Source organism: Podarcis cretensis, assembly GCF_951804945.1.
Source record: "Podarcis cretensis genome assembly, chromosome: 5".
In the NCBI taxonomy this organism is placed as follows: Eukaryota; Metazoa; Chordata; class Lepidosauria; order Squamata; family Lacertidae; genus Podarcis; species Podarcis cretensis.
The window spans coordinates 26,063,196-26,081,608 of NC_137174.1; the positions used below are offsets into that span (position 1 = coordinate 26,063,196).

An 18,413-nucleotide genomic window follows, 5' to 3' on the forward strand; every position below is an offset into this window, starting at 1 on the left:
TTTGTGGGTTGTTAATTCCCCCTCTTCATGCATAGTTCACAAAGGAAGTGATTTGGCAAGCTTCCTCTTACATATTCCCAGTAGTGATGTACGGAAGTGAGAGCTGGACCATAAAGGAGGCTGATCACCAAAGAATTGATGCTTTTGAATTATGGTGCTGGAGGAGACTCTTGAGAGTCCCATGGATGGCAAGAAGATCAAACCTATCCATTCTGAAGGAAATCAGCCCTGAGTGCTCACTGGAAGGACAGATCCTGAAGCTGAGACTCCAATACTTTGGCCACCCATGAGAAGAGAAAACTCCCTGGAAAAGACCCTGATGTTGGGAAAGATGGAGGGCACATGGAGAAGAGGACAGAGGATGAGATGGTTGGACAGTGTTCTCAAAGCTACCAGTATGAGTCTGACCAAACTGCGGGAGGCAGTGAAAGACTCCTGTCTTCCACTGCCTCCCGCAGTTTGGTCAAACTCATGCCGGTAGCTTCGAGAACACTATCCAACCATCTCGTCCTCTGTCGTCCCCTTCTCCTTGTGCCCTCCATCTTTCCCAACATCAGGGTATTTTCCAGGGAGTCTTCTCTTCTCATGAGGTGGCCAAAGAATTGGTGTCTCAGCTTCAGGATCTGTCCTTCCAGTGAGCACTCACTACTTTCAGGAAAATAAGAATTGGAACCCATGTATTCAAATTGCATCACTTTATTGTAACCACGAATGTTATTTTTAGCCTCAACCTAATCACTTCCACTCAGCTCCTCTTCCTTCTTCCGTAAAGTGCCAGACAACCAGATCCATTTCCTAAGACCCTGCGGGGAGAGGAATTCAACTGTTAAATAAAACTCTCGTCTCTATTGTTATTCTAAAAAAAATGGATTACTATATCATTTGCCACCAATCCCTGGATTTCTAGATATTACTTATGTAGATAGGATTTGCAACCCAAACCTCCCTTTTGCACCCTGCTCCCATGCCCCCCCTTTACCTTGTAAACTGATGAACCTGTGACAAATAAGACCACCCGCAATTGCGACTGTATAATTTCTGGACTTACTTTGGGTGGGTTTCCTCATACATTTTGTCACCTTTGTGTAGGGAACCCGGTTGCAACCAAATAAAGGATCTTTGCTTTTAAAGTACAACTTGCTTCTTTCGCTCCTTGGTTGGACATCACCCGTCTTCTCCAACCCTAGCAGACCCCTTTGGGGCCCCGAACCAAATTCTCTCTGTATTACATCACATCCCCACACACTCTTGTGCATATTTATGCAGAAGTAAGTCCATTGTATGGAAGTGAGAGCTGGACCATAAAAAAGGCTGATCGCCGAAGAATTGATGCTTTTGAATTCTGGTGCTGGAGGAGACTCTTGAGAGTCCCATGGACTGCAAGAAGATCAAACCTCTCCATTCTTAAGGAAATCAGTCCTGAGTGCTCACTGGAAGGACAGATCCTGAAGCTGAGACTCCAATATTTTGGCCACCTCATGAGAAGAGAAGACTCCCTGGAAAAGACCCTGATGTTGAGAAAGATGGAGGGCACAAGGAGAAGGGGACGGCAGAGGATGAGATGGTTGGACAGTGTTCTCGAAGCTTCCAGCATGAGTTTGATCAAACTGCGGGAGGCAGTGGAAGACAGGAGTGCCTGGCGTGCTCTGGTCCACGGTGTCACGAAGAGTCAGAAATGACTAAACAACAACAACATGTCCATTGTGTTCAGTGGAGAGTACTCCCTAGTAAGAGTGAGGCTTGTCACCTAAAGTTGGATCTGAGGCATATAATACAGCAGAAAATGCATCTCGGCCAAAACACTGACCTTGAAATTATATTAACACAAGTGTTGCTTGCCACTAGTTCCCTGCACAACTGCTCAGCTAGAGCATAAAAAGATAATCAAAGAGATTTTCTAGGTAACAAGACAAACCAAAAAGATTACAGAAATCTGGGTGGAAATGTTAATAGTTGCTTCTTCCACAGTTCAATAAGCGAGACTTACTTCATGCCCCATGTTAAAAGAGGGAGCTTTGTATCATCTGAAAATGAGAGAGTTTCCATCCAGTGATGGTTTGAAGATTTTAAGATGGAGAATATCTGGATGCCGGTTTAATACTGTAATTTCACTCAAAGCAGCTCTTGTTTGATGCTAATATTTCTCCACTGCTGCTTATTTTTCTGAGTATCCACTGCAGTCTTTAAAAATTATTGCAGAACTTGCTACACAAAGTATTGTCCTGAAATAAATTCTCAACACTTATTGGAAAAGAAATCTCAAACACCGCAAGCTTTGCTGATGGATACTGCAAGTAATTGGATGCATAGCATGCCATTGGATTAACGGCTACTGTCTCCACTTGGCAAAGCACTATAGCATGTGTTTAAATTAGTAAGTCCCAATCTCAGCCTGGGAGGTGCTGTAACACAACAAGGGACTTTAGCGGTGGTGGGGAGGCAGGAAAAATCCCATTGAAGCAGCTAGGAGCTGGTGCCTGTAGAAGGTACCCCAAATTAGACCCAGTGGAGGCTGGTCCACTAGGGTGAATTGGGAACTGCCCCATCAAGGTCAGACTGCCCTCAGCTAGCTTCCACCAGCCTACATTCTTACAATGACTGAAGAGAGTGGCACTGTCTCTCAACTTCCTCCATCTTAGTTTCAGTGTGCCCTTTGTAGATTCAGCAGGGAGAAGGAGGAGGAGGACAAAAATAGAATTAGTTTGCTCTGCATCTTGTTGACTCTGGCTTACCATGCTCCCTACCTACTTCCCTGCCAATCTCAACAGGTGTTAGCCACCACTGATTACACCTCGCAAGCTTACTTGAATGGAGGAATCCTGCCCTCTTGCAAACTTATGTCTCGTGGGAACAGAATCTCTGCAGTTCCTGAGATCTCAAAATATAATGGAGGGAGATGAGACCTGTAACAAGGGGATATGGCTGGAGAAGGCTTTAGTTTTAATAATTTTAGGTCTTTTAGTTTGCTGTGCCTTATTATACAAAAGATGTTTTCATTGTGCCTTATATTTAAATTGTCTCATCGAAACTAGAACTGAAGCAACTGGTTCCTAGAATTGTGGAGCTGGAAGGGTCTACGAGGGTCATCTTTTCCAACACCTTGCAATGCAGGAATATTTTTCCCAGCGTGGTGCTCAAACCCACAACCATGAGATTAATAGTCTCGTGCTCTATCGACTGAGCTACCCCAGCTTTGGTTGTTTTTCATACCAGCATTTTTTTCATGGGTTACAGAACCTTTATTGCCTTGAATGGGAACCAAAGCCTGAATGATTTGACTAAAACTTATTTTCCACTGCAAATAAATAAGTTTTTGACTAAAAGTTATCTTCCACTGAAAATGGAGCCTTCTCAGAAGCTCTGTTTTATCCAATGTGTTGACAGCTAGCAATGGAAATTTGTCTGCATGTTGATTCTATTTTAAAACATTTTTCTCTATAATGATGGGCGCCTTTTACTATATCCTTGCCAGTAGAGTAATTTATGTTAAGCTCACAGTATTCATTCCCTAGCAATAAGGGAGCCCCAGATTTGTACCAGAGAATTCATTAACTCAGTCCAACTGTTTAGTTGAAGTGTGAATTCCCCACAATAATATAGATCTTAATTTTGTACCCATACTCCTGTCCTCATATCAGAACTTGTTAGGTTACAATCCTAACATAGACAGGGGGTAGCTCAACCTAACCTACCTCATAGGGTTGCTTTGAGGATAAAATGGAGAGCAGAAGCAGAATCATGTACACCACTTTGAGGTCCTGATAGAAAAAGTGGCATATAAATGTAATAGTAAATACGCAGTAAATGTAATAGTAAATACGCAGGATGCAGGTGGCGCTGTGGGTTAAAGCCTCAGCACCTAGGGCTTGCCGATCGAAAGGTCGGCGGTTCGAATCCCTGCGGCGGGGTGCGCTCCCGATGCTCGGTCCCAGCGCCTGCCAACCTAGCAGTTCGAAAGCACCCTCAGGTGCAAGTAGATAAATAGGGACCGCTTACTAGCGGGAAGGTAAACAGCGTTTCCGTGTGCGGCTCTGGCTCGCCAGAGCAGCAATGTCACGCTGGCCACGTGACCCGGAAGTGTCTCCGGACAGCGCTGGCCCCCGGCCTCTTAAGTGAGATGGGTGCACAACCCCAGAGTCTGTCAAGACTGGCCCGTACGGGCAGGGGTACCTTTACCTTTACCTTTAAATAGTGGCTGATGGGAGCTGTGTTACGTATAATTGGTTTAATTCACATTGAAATGGAAATTCCTGTGTATTGGTGAAAAGGTTTAATATGGGGAGATTCCACTGAAGCTTTAGAAAAGCAAGAAGAGTTCTCTCTGTGCTTTAAGTAGTTGATAATTAACTATTGTTGTTTTCTGCTAGCTAACATGTGAGTGTTTAACCTTAGAAGATAAAGATAAAGGTAAAGGGACCCCTGACCATTAGGTCCATTCGTGACCGACTCTGGGGTTGTGGCGCTCATCTCACTTTATTGGCCGAGGGAGCCGGCATACAGCTTCCGGGTCATGTGGCCAGCATGACTAAGCTGCTTCTGGCAAACCAGAGCAGCACACAGAAATGCAGTTTACCTTCCCGTCGGAGTGGTACCTATTTATCTACTTGCACTTTGACATGCTTTCGAACTGCTAGGTTGGCAGGAGCAGGGACCAGGCAACGGGAGCTCACCCCGTCGCAGGGATTCGAACCGCCGACCTTCCAATCAGCAAGTCCTAGGCTCTGTGGTTTAACCCACAGCTCCACCCGCGTCCCATGATTAAGGTATTGAATTGCAAATTAGTCATCTTGGAAAAGAGTCTTGTTCTTTCAGACACTATGGAGTAAAGACACGTAAAAGACTCTCCCAAAGAGAGCGAAAACAGCTCTAGGGAAATGGAATGCAGGCAATGAAGCCAGAGAGAGAGAGAGAGAGAGAGAGAGAGAGAGAGAGAGAGAGAGAGAGTTGTGTTTGTCAGTTCTGATTGTACATTTATTTTATAGAATCATAGAATCATAAAGTTGGAAGAAACCACAAGGGCCATCGAGTCCAACCCCCTGCCAAGCAGGAAACACCATCAGAGCACACCTAACATAAGGTTGTCAAGCCTCTGCTTAAAGACCTCCAAAGAAGGAGACCACCACACTCCTTGGCAGCAAATTCCACTGTCAAACAGCTCTTACTGTCAGGAAGTTCTTCCTAATGTTTAGGTGGAATCTTCTTTCTTGTAGCTTGGAACCATTGCTCCGTGTCCGCTTCTCTGGAGCAGCAGAAAACAACCTTTCTCCCTCCTCTATGTGACATCCTTTTATATATTTGAACATGGCTATCATATCACCCCTTAACCTCCTCTTCTCCAGGCTAAACATGCCCAGCTCCCTTAGCCGTTCCTCATAAGGCATTGTTTTATTTCTAAGAGGATGCTGAGCCTGTGATGGATATGCACAAGATATGGAATTGTTTGAATGTATCATTTACCTTTTGGTTATCTTTTAAAGAAAGTTCTGCATGTAAACTTTGCATAATATTTTCATGGGTCTGGACAATGTTTTTTTTACTTCGTAAGGACTCTATTTTTAGCACCTACTTGCTTCAAACTGTGCAATATGAATATCTGCAGTCCAAGGCCTATGGAGGGCACCAGGTTGGAGAATCCTGGTGCTAAGCCACTGCTGCTGTCTGTCTCTCTCTCTCTCTCTCTCTCTCTCTCTCTCTCTCTCTGTGTGTGTGTGTGTGTGAGAGAGAGAGAGAGAGAGAGAGAGAGAGAGAGAGAGAGAGAGAGTTTGAGGTGTAGAAACTCTCGTCTCTCCTGACGGAGCTAGAAGACTCTGGCTGCTGTGAATACGCTTATCTTGGCATTGTGTATAATTGTGTATGTTTGTCTGTATGTCTAATGCATCCATAATAACCTCAATTACCTAGGCTGTTAGTGTTATCATTGTGATTTTAGGCCAGCAGCTCAGCTCTTCCCCCTGACTTTCAATGATCCAGCAACTGTAATACTGCACTAGAGATTGTAGGAATACACGCAGCAGTTACTTACAAAGCATCAAGGCCAGACATTGAGCAAAATGTCTTGGCAGCACATAATCATAGACTATAGCAAAGATGATCCTTTCCCTTTCCCTTTCCTGCATGAATTTATTCACTTCACAGTTTGTTTCCGAGCCACCCAGCTGAATCTTCTTTTCTGACACCTTCATGAAATCTTTACTGATTGTTCTGTTTCCATGAATCTTTGTGTTTGTTTCTGTGCACGTGAGATGAAAGGAATATAGAGTCTAGTATATTTCTAGTATCTAGCCTGAAACTGCATCTCTCTTTTTTTTTTAGTTTTATAAAATAATACCATGCATCCATTTCACCTGCCTTTATTTAATCTCATTAGGCAACTAATTCACCATCTGAACTACACATTTAAAGCAGAATCTTATTGCTTTAAACTGTCATTCCTTCTCCCAAAACTATCTTGGGAAACGGTAGTTTGTTAAGAATGCTCACAGTTGTCAGAAGACCCTTCCCCACCCCCCTCACAGAGCTATAAATCCCGAGAGCTCCCTGAGAAGAAGGATCGATGGATAAACTACTCTGAAAATTGTAGTTTAGTGAGGCATGGCCAAGGTGGTATTTGAACCTTGCTCAAGCATGTGTCTCACATGCTGCCCCCATGAAGCCTTATGCCATATTCGGTCTATTTGTCACAACAACCCTGTGAGGTGACGTTCCATGACAACATGCTGCTGGAGATGTAATAAGGAAAATGCTTCTTTGAAACATAGGCTGATTCAGTGTCTGACGCTTACCAATATTTGGAGGAAAATACTAAGATGTAGATCAGGCATAGGCAAACTCAGCCCTCCAGATTTGCTGGGACTACAACTCCCATGATCCCTAGCTAACAGGACCAGTGGTCAGGGATGATGGGAACTGTAGTCCCAAAACATCTGGTGGGCCAAGTTTGCCTATGCCTGATGCAGAAATACTACTTTGGGGGGATATTTTAAATTGTCAGATGATAATATTATCCAAACCACAGGTGGTTTGACAGCAAGTCAGCATAAATGAACTCTTCATGCTCTGACTTAAAAGACCGATATTGATTCATTGGAAAGATAACACCCTGCCCCCCTTTGAATGATGGATAGAAAATATGACTACTCTTGCACCAGAGTGAGAAGGGGGGGGGAGGGAGAGAAACAGCAATATTTTATCTTTTTAAAAAAGCAAAGTTAAGTGTATCTGTAGCATCATACCTAGCACCTAGGTTCCTACAATTCTGAAAATAATCCCTTGGAGTTGTAATATAAAACCAGTGAGTAAGCCTGAGACCTACAGTGTGCCCTTCCTAAATGGTACCCATGTCTGCTAATGAAGATGACATTTTGATCAGATGGAGAAGGACAGGGGGAGGGATTACGGTATTTAAAACTCAAGGCACTGATGCCAGTTTGACCTTGTTCTAAATATGGCCACGTTATGAATAAGTCATCCAGATGACTTGCTTTTTATACTTTGTCCCCAAATGCTAACCCACACAGGAGTATCCTTCGTCTCATGTATCAGTTAATCCCACCTAACTGCTTCATTGCCACAGTAGATTCAATAGCATCAAAACCAGACTTCTGAAAACAAGGTTATAGGCATATTTGGGAGCTGTTATTGAGGAACAGCACCAAATAAAAGCATACAAACCATGGTAGAAATGTATCTTGTTAGTCTGAAAACCCAACTCAGCAGGGCAGCTAGCAATGGGTAAGGAATTTGTGAGGTGTTAAAAGAAGCATTTGTCCTTTTAAAAAAATAATGCATTTTCTGTCTGAGTCCAGGAGTATTTGCCCCGGTGCGTGAGTATTCTCATGTGTCAAGATTAAAGGATGTTCTGATTTTTCAACTGAGCAGTGGTAGCAAAGAGCTAAAAGTTGTGCAGGAAGGAAGTAAATGGCTGGATTTCCTGGTCCGTGCACTGCTTGAGCGTTTTCGCCATCACAGAAGGCACAGAGGACGCATCAGTTGGAAAACTACACAAGAACTTTATTGTCTTGAACAGCACAGAAAATGTTTGCCTCCACCTGGATACAGCTAAATCCAGTGCCACCTCATGACTAAACTACATAATGGCACTATTCACTCCCTCAACATGCACCTTTTTGTTGTTTTCCAGCTCTGTAGTACACCTTCTGGCCTCACCCATAAAGGAAATTCAGTACACAGCCATTCAATCTGAAAGTTGCCTAAGCATGGAGTACAGAGGCCAAGTCATTTCTCTCCAAAAGCAGCCAGAGCATTCCTAGTCACCAAGGCCACCAGAGCCTCCAGTGACAGTGTAGAATCCAGCAGCCCCCCTAAGGCTGCCACACATCTGGGTTTTCCGGGACATTATTCGTTCAGGAAAATGGCATCCGGGCGGATTTTTGCTGAATTGGTAAACCGTCCAGGAAAACCCGGATGTATGGTCAATTGGGCTATTTTTATTTTTATAATTCTTTAAAAATATAAGAAAAGACCCAAAATGAATGTTTTTGGGGAGCTCAACAACTTTGCCTCCCCCCCCCAAAAAAAATCAACAACTCTGTCTGGATTTTCACTTTGGGGAATATGGCAAACCTAAGCACCCCAAAAGCTGTGGACCTGCTCCTTCCAAAGTAGTGTAACATTGTCCAGAACAGGATGTCTTGCTGCTTCCCTGGGCTTTGCTGGATTCAAATGGAAAGGCAGGATAAATGTGCTGAAAGAGACTTTTATTCTACTTGGTGCTGATAAGGGCTTAGTGATTTAAGAAGTCTCCAGAAGGCCAACTGCAGAGATTTTGAATTGCTTGTTTGGAAATAATGCAGGGTAAAGCTGTGATTTATAATCTTTCTGAAATTTTGCTCTGGTTTTTATTTTATTTTTAAAGACAGAAATTCCATTTTACTCACTATAACAGCCTATTGTTTACAACTTACCCCTCCTTTCCTTTTTCTGACACCACCGGACTGCGTTCTCGCATTCTGATTTCTTCCACCATGTTTCTCTCTTACGCACAAAGTAATTACAGCCAGCCTAAAACACACTGCCCGTGTCACAGTCTTAAAATTTATAGCATTGATATCCTAACATACTTCCCTAATACCTATGGAAGTGGCTTTTTACCCTTCACTTGACAAAACTGCATACATGACACAATGGGTTAGATCCCAGAGGTCCTGTGTTGTGCCAAGCCAATTTTCCTGGGATTTCTTGTGCTTTATGGATCTCACTTTATCTGCCATCCATTGCCTGTGATGATTTGTACATTTCTTATTTTGCCATTTGAATAGGAAGGCTGCATAAAGTCAAGTCACTGGAAATTATATTTTGTTTTCTCTGGATAATTTCACTCCAATGGGGCTGAGAAAGGGACATCTGCTCCGCACACAGATGCTAGTTGCAAAAGGAATCTCCGGCAGTTGTAAGTGGAAAATCCAACTGCTTGATGGGTGCAGATGGGCAAAGTTCCCAGTTTTTCCACACCTCAAATGTGGCAGCAACCTGTTATTCTGGGGCTCAGGGATTGCAGGGGAAGTGGTAGCAGCCTTAAGTAAGGTCACATCAGGTCAGGTTCATATAAGGTCAAATCCCAGTAAGCAGGTTTACATCAGGTCAAGATTGTGGGATGGGTTTTTTAATGAGTAAGAGAGGATATATTAATTGCAATTTATCCCTCCAAGTGACCACCTGTGTGAGTTGAAAAGAGGTTCAAAATCCCATCCTTGGGAGCAAAATTAAAAGTATAGGAATTAGCCTATAAAACCTTGTTTTGAACAAGTTCAGCTATGGATTAAGCTGGCTCCCCTTTCTTATCCCACGTAAGAAAGAATCAGGCAACAATCTGAAAAGTAAATTTAAAAATTAAGATCGACTTACTTATATTCTTGCGCTGGTTCACAGCGATGGCATTAGTCAAAACTATGTGGGCAAAATACTCATATTTACAGTATGTGCCTAAAGCTGGAACAAGAACAAGGCTCATCTGCCCTCGTGGCTGATCACTGGAAGAAAGAGAGGAACCGGAAGTACTATATGCTCCTTCTTCTCCAGGAAAGGAGGGGAAATGACATCACACAGAGACCACTCTACCAGTTGTATTTGTATGGTCTGAGTACCTGCCTATCAGCAATGCAGCTCTGTGGACTTAGCCCTTTCTCATGCTAACTAGCAAGAACATACATTAGTTGGGTTGGGCTGCTAATCTCCCACCAAGTCAGATTTAAAAGCACTTTAAGGTGGGTGGCTACCAAAGAGAGGGTCTTTTCAGTGTTGGCACCGTGGTTATGGAATAGCCTCCCTTGTTTGGATTCTTGTTTGTGGTTTTTTCCGCAGTGAGCTCTGCTGCTTGTAGCTCTTCCTCTACTGTAGACAACATAGGAATGTGGCTTCAGCTAAGCATTGAAGCATCATAAAGCTATTCTGCTGGCACTGTCTCCCTAGAGCAGGCTTCCTCAAACTCGGCCCTCCAGATGTTTTTGGCCTACAACTCCCATGATCCCTAGCTGGCAGGACCAGTGGTCAGGAATGATGGGAACTGTAGTTTCAAAACATCTGGAGGGCCAAGTTTGAGGAAGCCTGCCCTAGAGGATCTGTCTGTTCCTTTAAAAAGGTTTATGTTTGGTTCTGCAACTGCAAAGAAGCAGGAGTTGCTACTGAGGGCTCTGAGTCTGAGGAAGGCACAATTTCCATGTCCTCAGGCTTGAAAAGTGTGAGATGCTGAAAGTCTATCCACTGGGTGGAGCAGTGTGAATCTTTTCCTCATCTGGGCTTCCCTTGGAGGCAGTGCAAGTTATCAGGTCTGGGAGGCCATGACAAACCCGTTACCAAATCTTTTATTTTTCTAGCATTTGGAGAACACAAATGAAGAACACAAGAGCTAACTGGTATGAGCTGTTTCCAGCTGAGGCTGTTTATACATTATACCATTAAAGCACCTTCAAAGCACATTCTTTTACTCAAGGAATTCTGGACTCTGTACTTTAGCCCCCACAGAGTTGTAATTCCCAGCAAGCCTTAACAAACTACAATGCCCATAATTCTTTGAGGGAAAGAATTAAATGTATAATGTGCACACAGCCTAACAGTCCCTGGTTGTAAATTAGCTGTGTTTAAACATATTTTTTTTTTTTTGTATACCGTCCCCCTTTAGTCCCCTCCCCAAGTTTTATTGTCCTTTTGCAAAACTTGTGGTTCCATCAAACCTCCAGAAACCTCCCTCATGCACAAGAGTGTGTGTCCTTCTGCCTACATATACAAACTACACACATCCTGAACACTGTAGATATTGGTATATTAGGAAACTGCCCCTGTAATGGCTTCCCTTGGAACAGCCCTCTCTTCAAGGTTGCAGAAGTTGCAAAGGACTTCCTTGCCATCATGTTTCTCTGTAATAATGCAAGGCCTATGAGAATTCTGTCAAGTACAGGAACAAGACAATAATGAAGCTGAAGACAAAGAACTTGTAAAGAGAATTTTGAAATGATAATGTTTTCAGCGCTGGATCCTAGGGAGATTTGACTTCTACTGAAGGATGCTTCCTGTGTTAAAAATTAGCCTTGTGAGAGTGTTCTGGAGAGCTAATTCCCTTCTCAAAACATAGCATGGAAAGAACGAGCCTCTTTCATTAGGCCCCCTCCTCCCCCCTGAGATGTGGGCACCTGAAGAATCCCACTCTGCCAATGTTGAAACTTAATTATTGACAAAAGTTCCCTTTTTCTTTTGCTGTGGAATGAAATGTCTAACAAACCCCAATGAATAGTGATTGTTTAGTACACAGCACAGCCCCAGATTATCATGACTTTGTCAGGTGGAAGAGAGCAGCACTGTAACTTCCTCAGCCAGTGGAACGCAGTGATTTTTAACATGGTTCTAGCAGAATACCAAAGTCCATTATCCCTGGCTGAAACATGATGTGCTTCAAAGAGAGACATTCACTGAGAGATATTCAGAAAGAGAGAGAGAGAGAGAGAGAGAGAGCGCGCTAGGGATTGAGGAAGGGGGGAAAGGAGAACAAAGGGGAAACTAACTGAAACTAACTGAAATTTTGGGGGAGTGTCTCATCAGAAAGATCTTCCCAAATGCATGGGTGCATAGTGAACAGATGAAGGAAAGCAGGGAATTGGATGAATAAGTGCATCAAAATTAAATGTTAAAGAGCTTGGCTTGCAGCTGGTATCCAAGAAAATGCCAGTGTGATATTTCTAATGGGAAAGTCTCGGCAGATTAACAGTAATTAAAACAGAGCTAAATACTCTCTTCCTTTCTTCCACATATTTATCCAGTGAATAATGTGTGTTCAACTCTTACTAAGTCCCAGCACAATGCAGAATCGCATTCCTTTGTCTTCCTATTCCTTCATAATTGGTTACTCTTGCTCATGAATTTTACTCTGAAATGGAGCCAAAGTTAATGTATAAAGAATACCACTGTTGTCAACTTCAGTGAGAATGTTTTGCAGGAAGGGGGTTTGTTTTAGAATGTCAGCTTTCACGCAAGATCTCTCCTACTCAGAACAGTAGCTCCCACACTTTCTGTGGCATAATAGTTCACCCTTCATTTCAGTCCTGCTCCTTTTCCTGTTACCACATCCTAGGAGCCAACTCCTAGGAGCTGAGGTCCTTTTGCCCCCCCATGAAATATTTGAGGGGACCAGGGGCCCCCCAAGCTAATGGATATTGCCATTCAAATGATGTGTGTGCACCATGTCTTGTGATCAAATGGGGGGGGGGCAGATAAACCCCATATTTTATTCAGAACAGATTTGAGGGCACAGAGGGAGAGGAAGTCCCATTGCACAGGCAAAAATCATTAAAGTGATGGGATGACTTCACTTGCTACAACGCAATGTTGAATTGATAGTAACCAGTTAGAGATTTTTTTAATGATTAAGCAGTATATAAAACTGTTTAATAAAACAAACAAGCAAATAAAATCTGGCGGAATCTTGTTTGTCTAGCACAGAGTGTAGAGGGATTTGATGTTTACTCGCTTTTACTTGACAGAATGCAACCTTGCTGGAAAAGGCCAGTGAAATGTTGACCAGTTGACAATCCTTACATACCCTCCAGCATTTTTCCAAAGCAAATAGGGACGTCCCATTCCATATTGATAATTTTACTATTTATACCCCACGTATCTTACTGGGTTGTCCCAGGCACATAATAAAACATTAAACATTAAAAAGAACTTCCCTATACAGGATTGCCACTGAGGCCTAATTTGAATACAGTGGTACATTGGTTCTCAAACTTAATCCGTTCCAGAAGTCCATTCCAAAACCAAAGTGTTCCAAAACCAAGGCATGCTTTCCCATAGAAAGTCATGCAAAACAGATTAATCCGTTCCAGACTTTTAAAAATAACCCCTAAAACAGCAATTTGACCTGAATTTTACTATCTAACGAGACCATTGATCCATAAAATGAAAGCAATAATCATTGTACCGTACTGTATAAAATAAGTAAGACAGTTTTGTAGATGATAAAAATTAAAATTACTTTGTTTTCCTTACCTGCACCGATAATAGTCATTGTTTGGATGGGGGGCTTTTATCCATTTCCACAGTCACACAATCAATCAATCAGTAGCTGAACTGGGTTCCACACAGTCACAAAAACAAATTAACTGAAAAAGCCTCAAAAACAAAAACACAAAATCAATAGCAAAAACAAAAGTGCCAAACCTAATCCATTCCAGAAGTCCGTTTGACTTCCGAAATGTTCAAAAACCAAGGTGCAGCTTCTGATTGGTGCAGGCACCCCGGAAACAATAGCCGACAACCGTATCAAACGTTCGGCTTCCAAAAAATGTTCAAAAACCAGAACACTTAGTTCTGGGTTTTCGGCATTTGGGAACCAAGGGGTTTGAGTATCAAGGTGTTTGAGAACCAAGGTACCACTCTAGTAGAGTGCTTGGTATCTGGTGGGTGGGGCTTGTGTCCTTTGTTCCAGAATCAACACTCCCTTCTGTGTGTGTTCAGTTCTGTTCAGTTAAGAATGTCCGTTAAGAGGGACCAACTGTGTCTTCTTGTTTCTTGCCTCCTGTTACTGCATTTAGTTTCTCTCATTATGTTATTCTGTTACAGCTTTCATTATTATTAAAGCTTAGTTTATATTTACACGAGCCATTTATTTTTCTCAAAGAAAAATTCATGGGTGGGATGGCCTTGCCTGACATCATTATGGGCATGGACACTGGTATCTGTTTAGCTGTAAGCACACACCTTTAGTGTGTGTGTGTGTGTGTGTGTGTGTGTGTGTGTGTGTGTGTATTTCTCAATTTACCAGCTTTGCACAAAACAGAAGCCATTTGTGTGTGGCCAGGACGCAGGTTTGTTATAGCTTCTGGGCTTGGCAAAAAACGTGAGCCTCACCTGAACCTTCTCCAGCTGAGGAATCACACATCTCCTCCCCAAGCTAGCGAGCCCCACCTGGGCTGTGGGTCATTGCTTGCCTTCACTCAGAACTGACAGCTGTAAGTTCTGGAATTCTGAGATCGGGGTGGTACGTTCCATTTTGCCACTTGAGGGGAAACAGGAAGTGCCACTCTGTTCTGCCACACCACCATACCACCACCACCTGTGGGACACTCACCGCCACTGCACCATCTGCCATTGTCACTGCTGCTGTACCATACCCTCCAACTTTTCTCCAATGAAAATAGGGAAGTCCCATTCCATAATGATAATTTTACTATTTACACCCACACATCTTATTGGGTTGTCCCAGCACTCTGGGCAACTTCCAACAAATATTAAAACATAACAAAACATTAAACATTTTAAAAAATACCTTCCCTATACAAGATTGCCTTCAGACAGCTTGGGGGTCAGATAACTCCATACCCTCCAACATTTCTCCAATGAAAATAGGGACATCCTACCACATCATCCAGCAGTTCTCCGATGAAAATAGGGACCTCCTAAGGAAAAAGTGGGACATTTCAGGGTCAAATCAGAACCCAGGATGACTTCTCTAAATCAGGGACGTCCCTGGAAAATAGGGAGACTTGGAGGGTCTGTTCTAACTCAGGCCAGGCAAAGAAAACTGAAAAACATGTGACTGTCTTATAGATCCAAAGCAATGAACCACAGATAAATATTGACCAATGAACTAGAAAATTACACACAGAGACACACACACATGTAAGGTGGGATGGGGTAGAGGTGTCCTAAAAAATGAGTTGCCTGTACTCATATATTGATCAAAGTGTTATGGGTGCCCACATAAATAGCTGTACTGGTGAGAACTCTCTCACACACACACCTCACACACAAGCCTGTTGTTCAGTGCAGACTGTTGTTCAGTCCAACCAAGAAGCATCTCTAAGACATTTTTTCCTCGGCCAATCATTCCCAAAAGAAAGATTTGTGTTGACAGAGCTTACACTGTGCAGTGTATTTGCTCTACAATATTTCAGCAGTTAAGCTGCTACAAACGATACAAAGCCTTCAGTGATCCTTTGCAGGCTTCCACTCTCCCAGGAGATATATGAATTCTGCAACCTTTTAAGGTGCTTTTTTATAAAAAGGAAAAGAAAAGAAAAACTGTGGGACCTGAACGGAGGGGGACAACAGTGCCCCAAATAAGTAAATTTGACATTGTGTGGTTTGATTATCAAGCTCTATGGTTCCCTCACACCCTTAGGTGAGAAACATCTGTAGTTATTAGAAACTGCTCCAAGCATGCTCTCAGTTAGATCATTATGTTATTTTAACGTGCCTCATCCAGGATTTGAACTTCTGGAGGGCATAGCATGCCCCTATTTATGCAGGTGCAGTAAAAGATTTTGCAGTATTTCATCTCTGCCTGTCTCTCTTCTCCATGCAAATGGGAATGCTTTCCCATGGAGCTCCCTGGCTTCATGAATTTTGACAGCACTAGTGATGTCTCTCCCATGAAAACCCATGAAAGGAAAGAACACCTGCACAGTAAACTTATTTGCAGTAAAATATCTGACAACTGGAGATAAATGGAGGTTGCGACTGTGTCCTTCTGTGATATCGTTTTTACCCTTTCCATATAAAACTTTGTATGATTGCTGGATTTGCTAAGCTGCTAAGCAGAGAGAGAAGCGAGGCCAGGTGCGTATTATATGCCTGTCATTATTAAGGTGTGTATTCATGGATATCTTTGTTTTGGAAGAAGACTGGTGGGACGTGTTCCTACACAACTGTTGACAGACACAGGGTTAACCTGGGATAATGAAGGTGGTGATGGTAATAGAACAACAACAACAACTTCTGGTGCCCCACCCATCTGACTGGGTTGCCCCGGCCACTCTGGGTGGCTTCCAACAGAATATAAAAGAATGCAACAAAACATTAAAAGCTTCTAAAGCACCATAACAGAGGTACCAGTCACGTTTTAGTGTTATGTGGTGGGAATATGTGTGCCTCCCCACTCTATTACAGACCCCCCTGTGCTTATAGCAGGGAAAGTGTGTTGAAGGTTCCAAACTGTTTTCGTTTAGCTAAACTGAAGTCTTCACTTAATTGAAGTCTTCAAGCTATGATAATACAGGGCTCCTATGTGCAGAGGTGTCTACACTCAGTCAAGTAAATCCAGGTAAAATCCTCATTCAGACATCTCCTGCTCAACCTGGGAAGATCTGGGACTGACCAACATGCATGGCTCAATACCCCAAATGCAGACTGCTATTTCTTGCTCAAGCATGATGCCTGAATGAGGATACGAGATTGCTAATCTTATCAGAATCATTTTTCCTGCCTTTAAAATCCCTGCAGATGTTTTGGATGCAGAAGATTTTACAGGTTTGACTGGAGTCTCCCAGGCAGTGTTTGGTGACGGCCTTCGAGTTGAACAAATCCAGTTTCCACTGACATTCTGTGTATGAGGTAACAGTGCACTTGGGTCCCGCGACTAAACTTTCAGCGCGCCAGCCTATCTCGTAGCAGATGCTCGAGTGGCAATAGAAAATGATCAAAGTTAATCCTATTCTGAGAAATAATGAGCACAAACAGTTCATAACAAGCGTGAGCTTAATCCCTTTCATCCGAAAGGGTTATTAGAAATGGATTCTTACATTTTCCGCCAGTATTTGAACCTACGGCTATGTTATCCCATTTCGGCTCTTCCCTGTGTGAATGATCATTTCTAAAAGATCATCTCACTCCTCATATATGCCCAATTGTTCACTGTGATCAATAGGGGAAGGCATCTCATCAGGAGGTCCATTGCATATGATAATCAGGCTGCCTCTAGCGTGGTGGCTCCTACCCTTTGGAACTTCCTCCCAGGTCTGGCCTACCCATGAGGCAGCAAGGTTAGGCAACTGCCTCAGGCAGCAGGATTCACAGGGGTAGCAAATCAGGCATCCAAGGAATGTATCACCCACTGCTGTGGCTGCCACAGTGGCAGCTGCAATGTGCTCTTTGGAGGCGGGTCTTCTGCCTCCTCAGCAGCCACCCCGCTATGCCACTGCTACAGTGGCCTCTTCGTGAACAACAGATGCTTCTGGTCTCCTCCCACCCTTGTTTCTGGTGTAGATCTTCACTCACCCCTTCTTCCTTGGTGGGGGAGAATCACCATTGTGTCCTTCACCTCTGATGCCAAAATGTCATGAGCTGGCCCTAATCCCTCTTGTTGCATATCAGACAGGGGCTGTCTCCATTGTCCTTCAGGGCCTAAGGCAGCCCTTTCTTCTTCAACAAGCCTTTTAAGTGGAGACCTTTAGCCCAGCCAGTATCTACATTGGATCTGAAATTGTTTTTGCACATGAAACTTCCTTTAGTTGGTTTCACACATGAATCGGCCCATTGGTTTTCACTGCCGATGTTTTTATTGTGAAATCTCTTTGAGATAATGTAATTCATAAACAGAACAAAAATAAGAATAAAGAAGAAAAAATAAGAAAGAAGAAATAAAGAGATTGCACCAACCTCCCTTTTCCTTGCTCACAATACACTTTCTCACAGAGGAAGGAAGTTCTAATTACAGTGACCATCTAACGTTTTAATGGCTTTAATGGTTTTTAATGGCGAAGGCTTACTTTCGGAGATGTGGTGATGCTGTAGGCAAATTTTTCAAGGTTGAGATGCTCTGGTAGAAAGGATCAATACTCCCATTGCCAGAAGACCACATGTAGAGGTAAACAATGTTCTTCATTCTGTGTTTAAAGATGTGGTGCTGAGACGGCTAAATCATGCTCAGGTTGAGCTGGGGATTTGGTTTCTTCTTCTTCTTGATTTAAACCATGAATCCTTTCTACCAGATGAACAGTAGAGGAAAGGATAGAGGCGGAGGAAACTCCATAGATCAAGAATAGTCAACTGACAGCCTGCAGACCAAATCCATCCCTAGAGCAATTTTATCTGGTCTCTAGTGGTGGTACCAAAATTTAATCATGGTGATAGAACAGGTTTGCTCACAGCTTCATTCCCAAATAAAATAAAGTGCTTACCTTTTG

General features: G+C 43.0%; 1 long non-coding RNA gene across 4 annotated transcripts; it reads right to left on the bottom strand.

Moving 5' to 3' along the window:
* Positions 1–650: 650 nt before the first annotated feature.
* LOC307215957 lies at positions 651–17,462 on the bottom strand. Of its 4 annotated transcripts, none has more exons than XR_013838792.1 (4): positions 9,865–11,929; positions 8,925–9,021; positions 5,898–6,229; positions 651–803 (listed from the first exon to the last, which is right to left on the bottom strand). It is a non-coding gene; the product is annotated as an uncharacterized lncRNA (long non-coding RNA). The 4 variants fall into 4 exon arrangements; XR_013838793.1 differs by lacking the exon at positions 651–803 and adding an exon at positions 14,359–17,462 and having other exon boundaries at positions 5,753–6,229; positions 9,865–9,989; XR_013838794.1 differs by lacking the exon at positions 651–803 and adding an exon at positions 14,359–17,462 and having other exon boundaries at positions 5,753–6,229; positions 9,865–11,400.
* Positions 17,463–18,413: the final 951 nt, after the last annotated feature.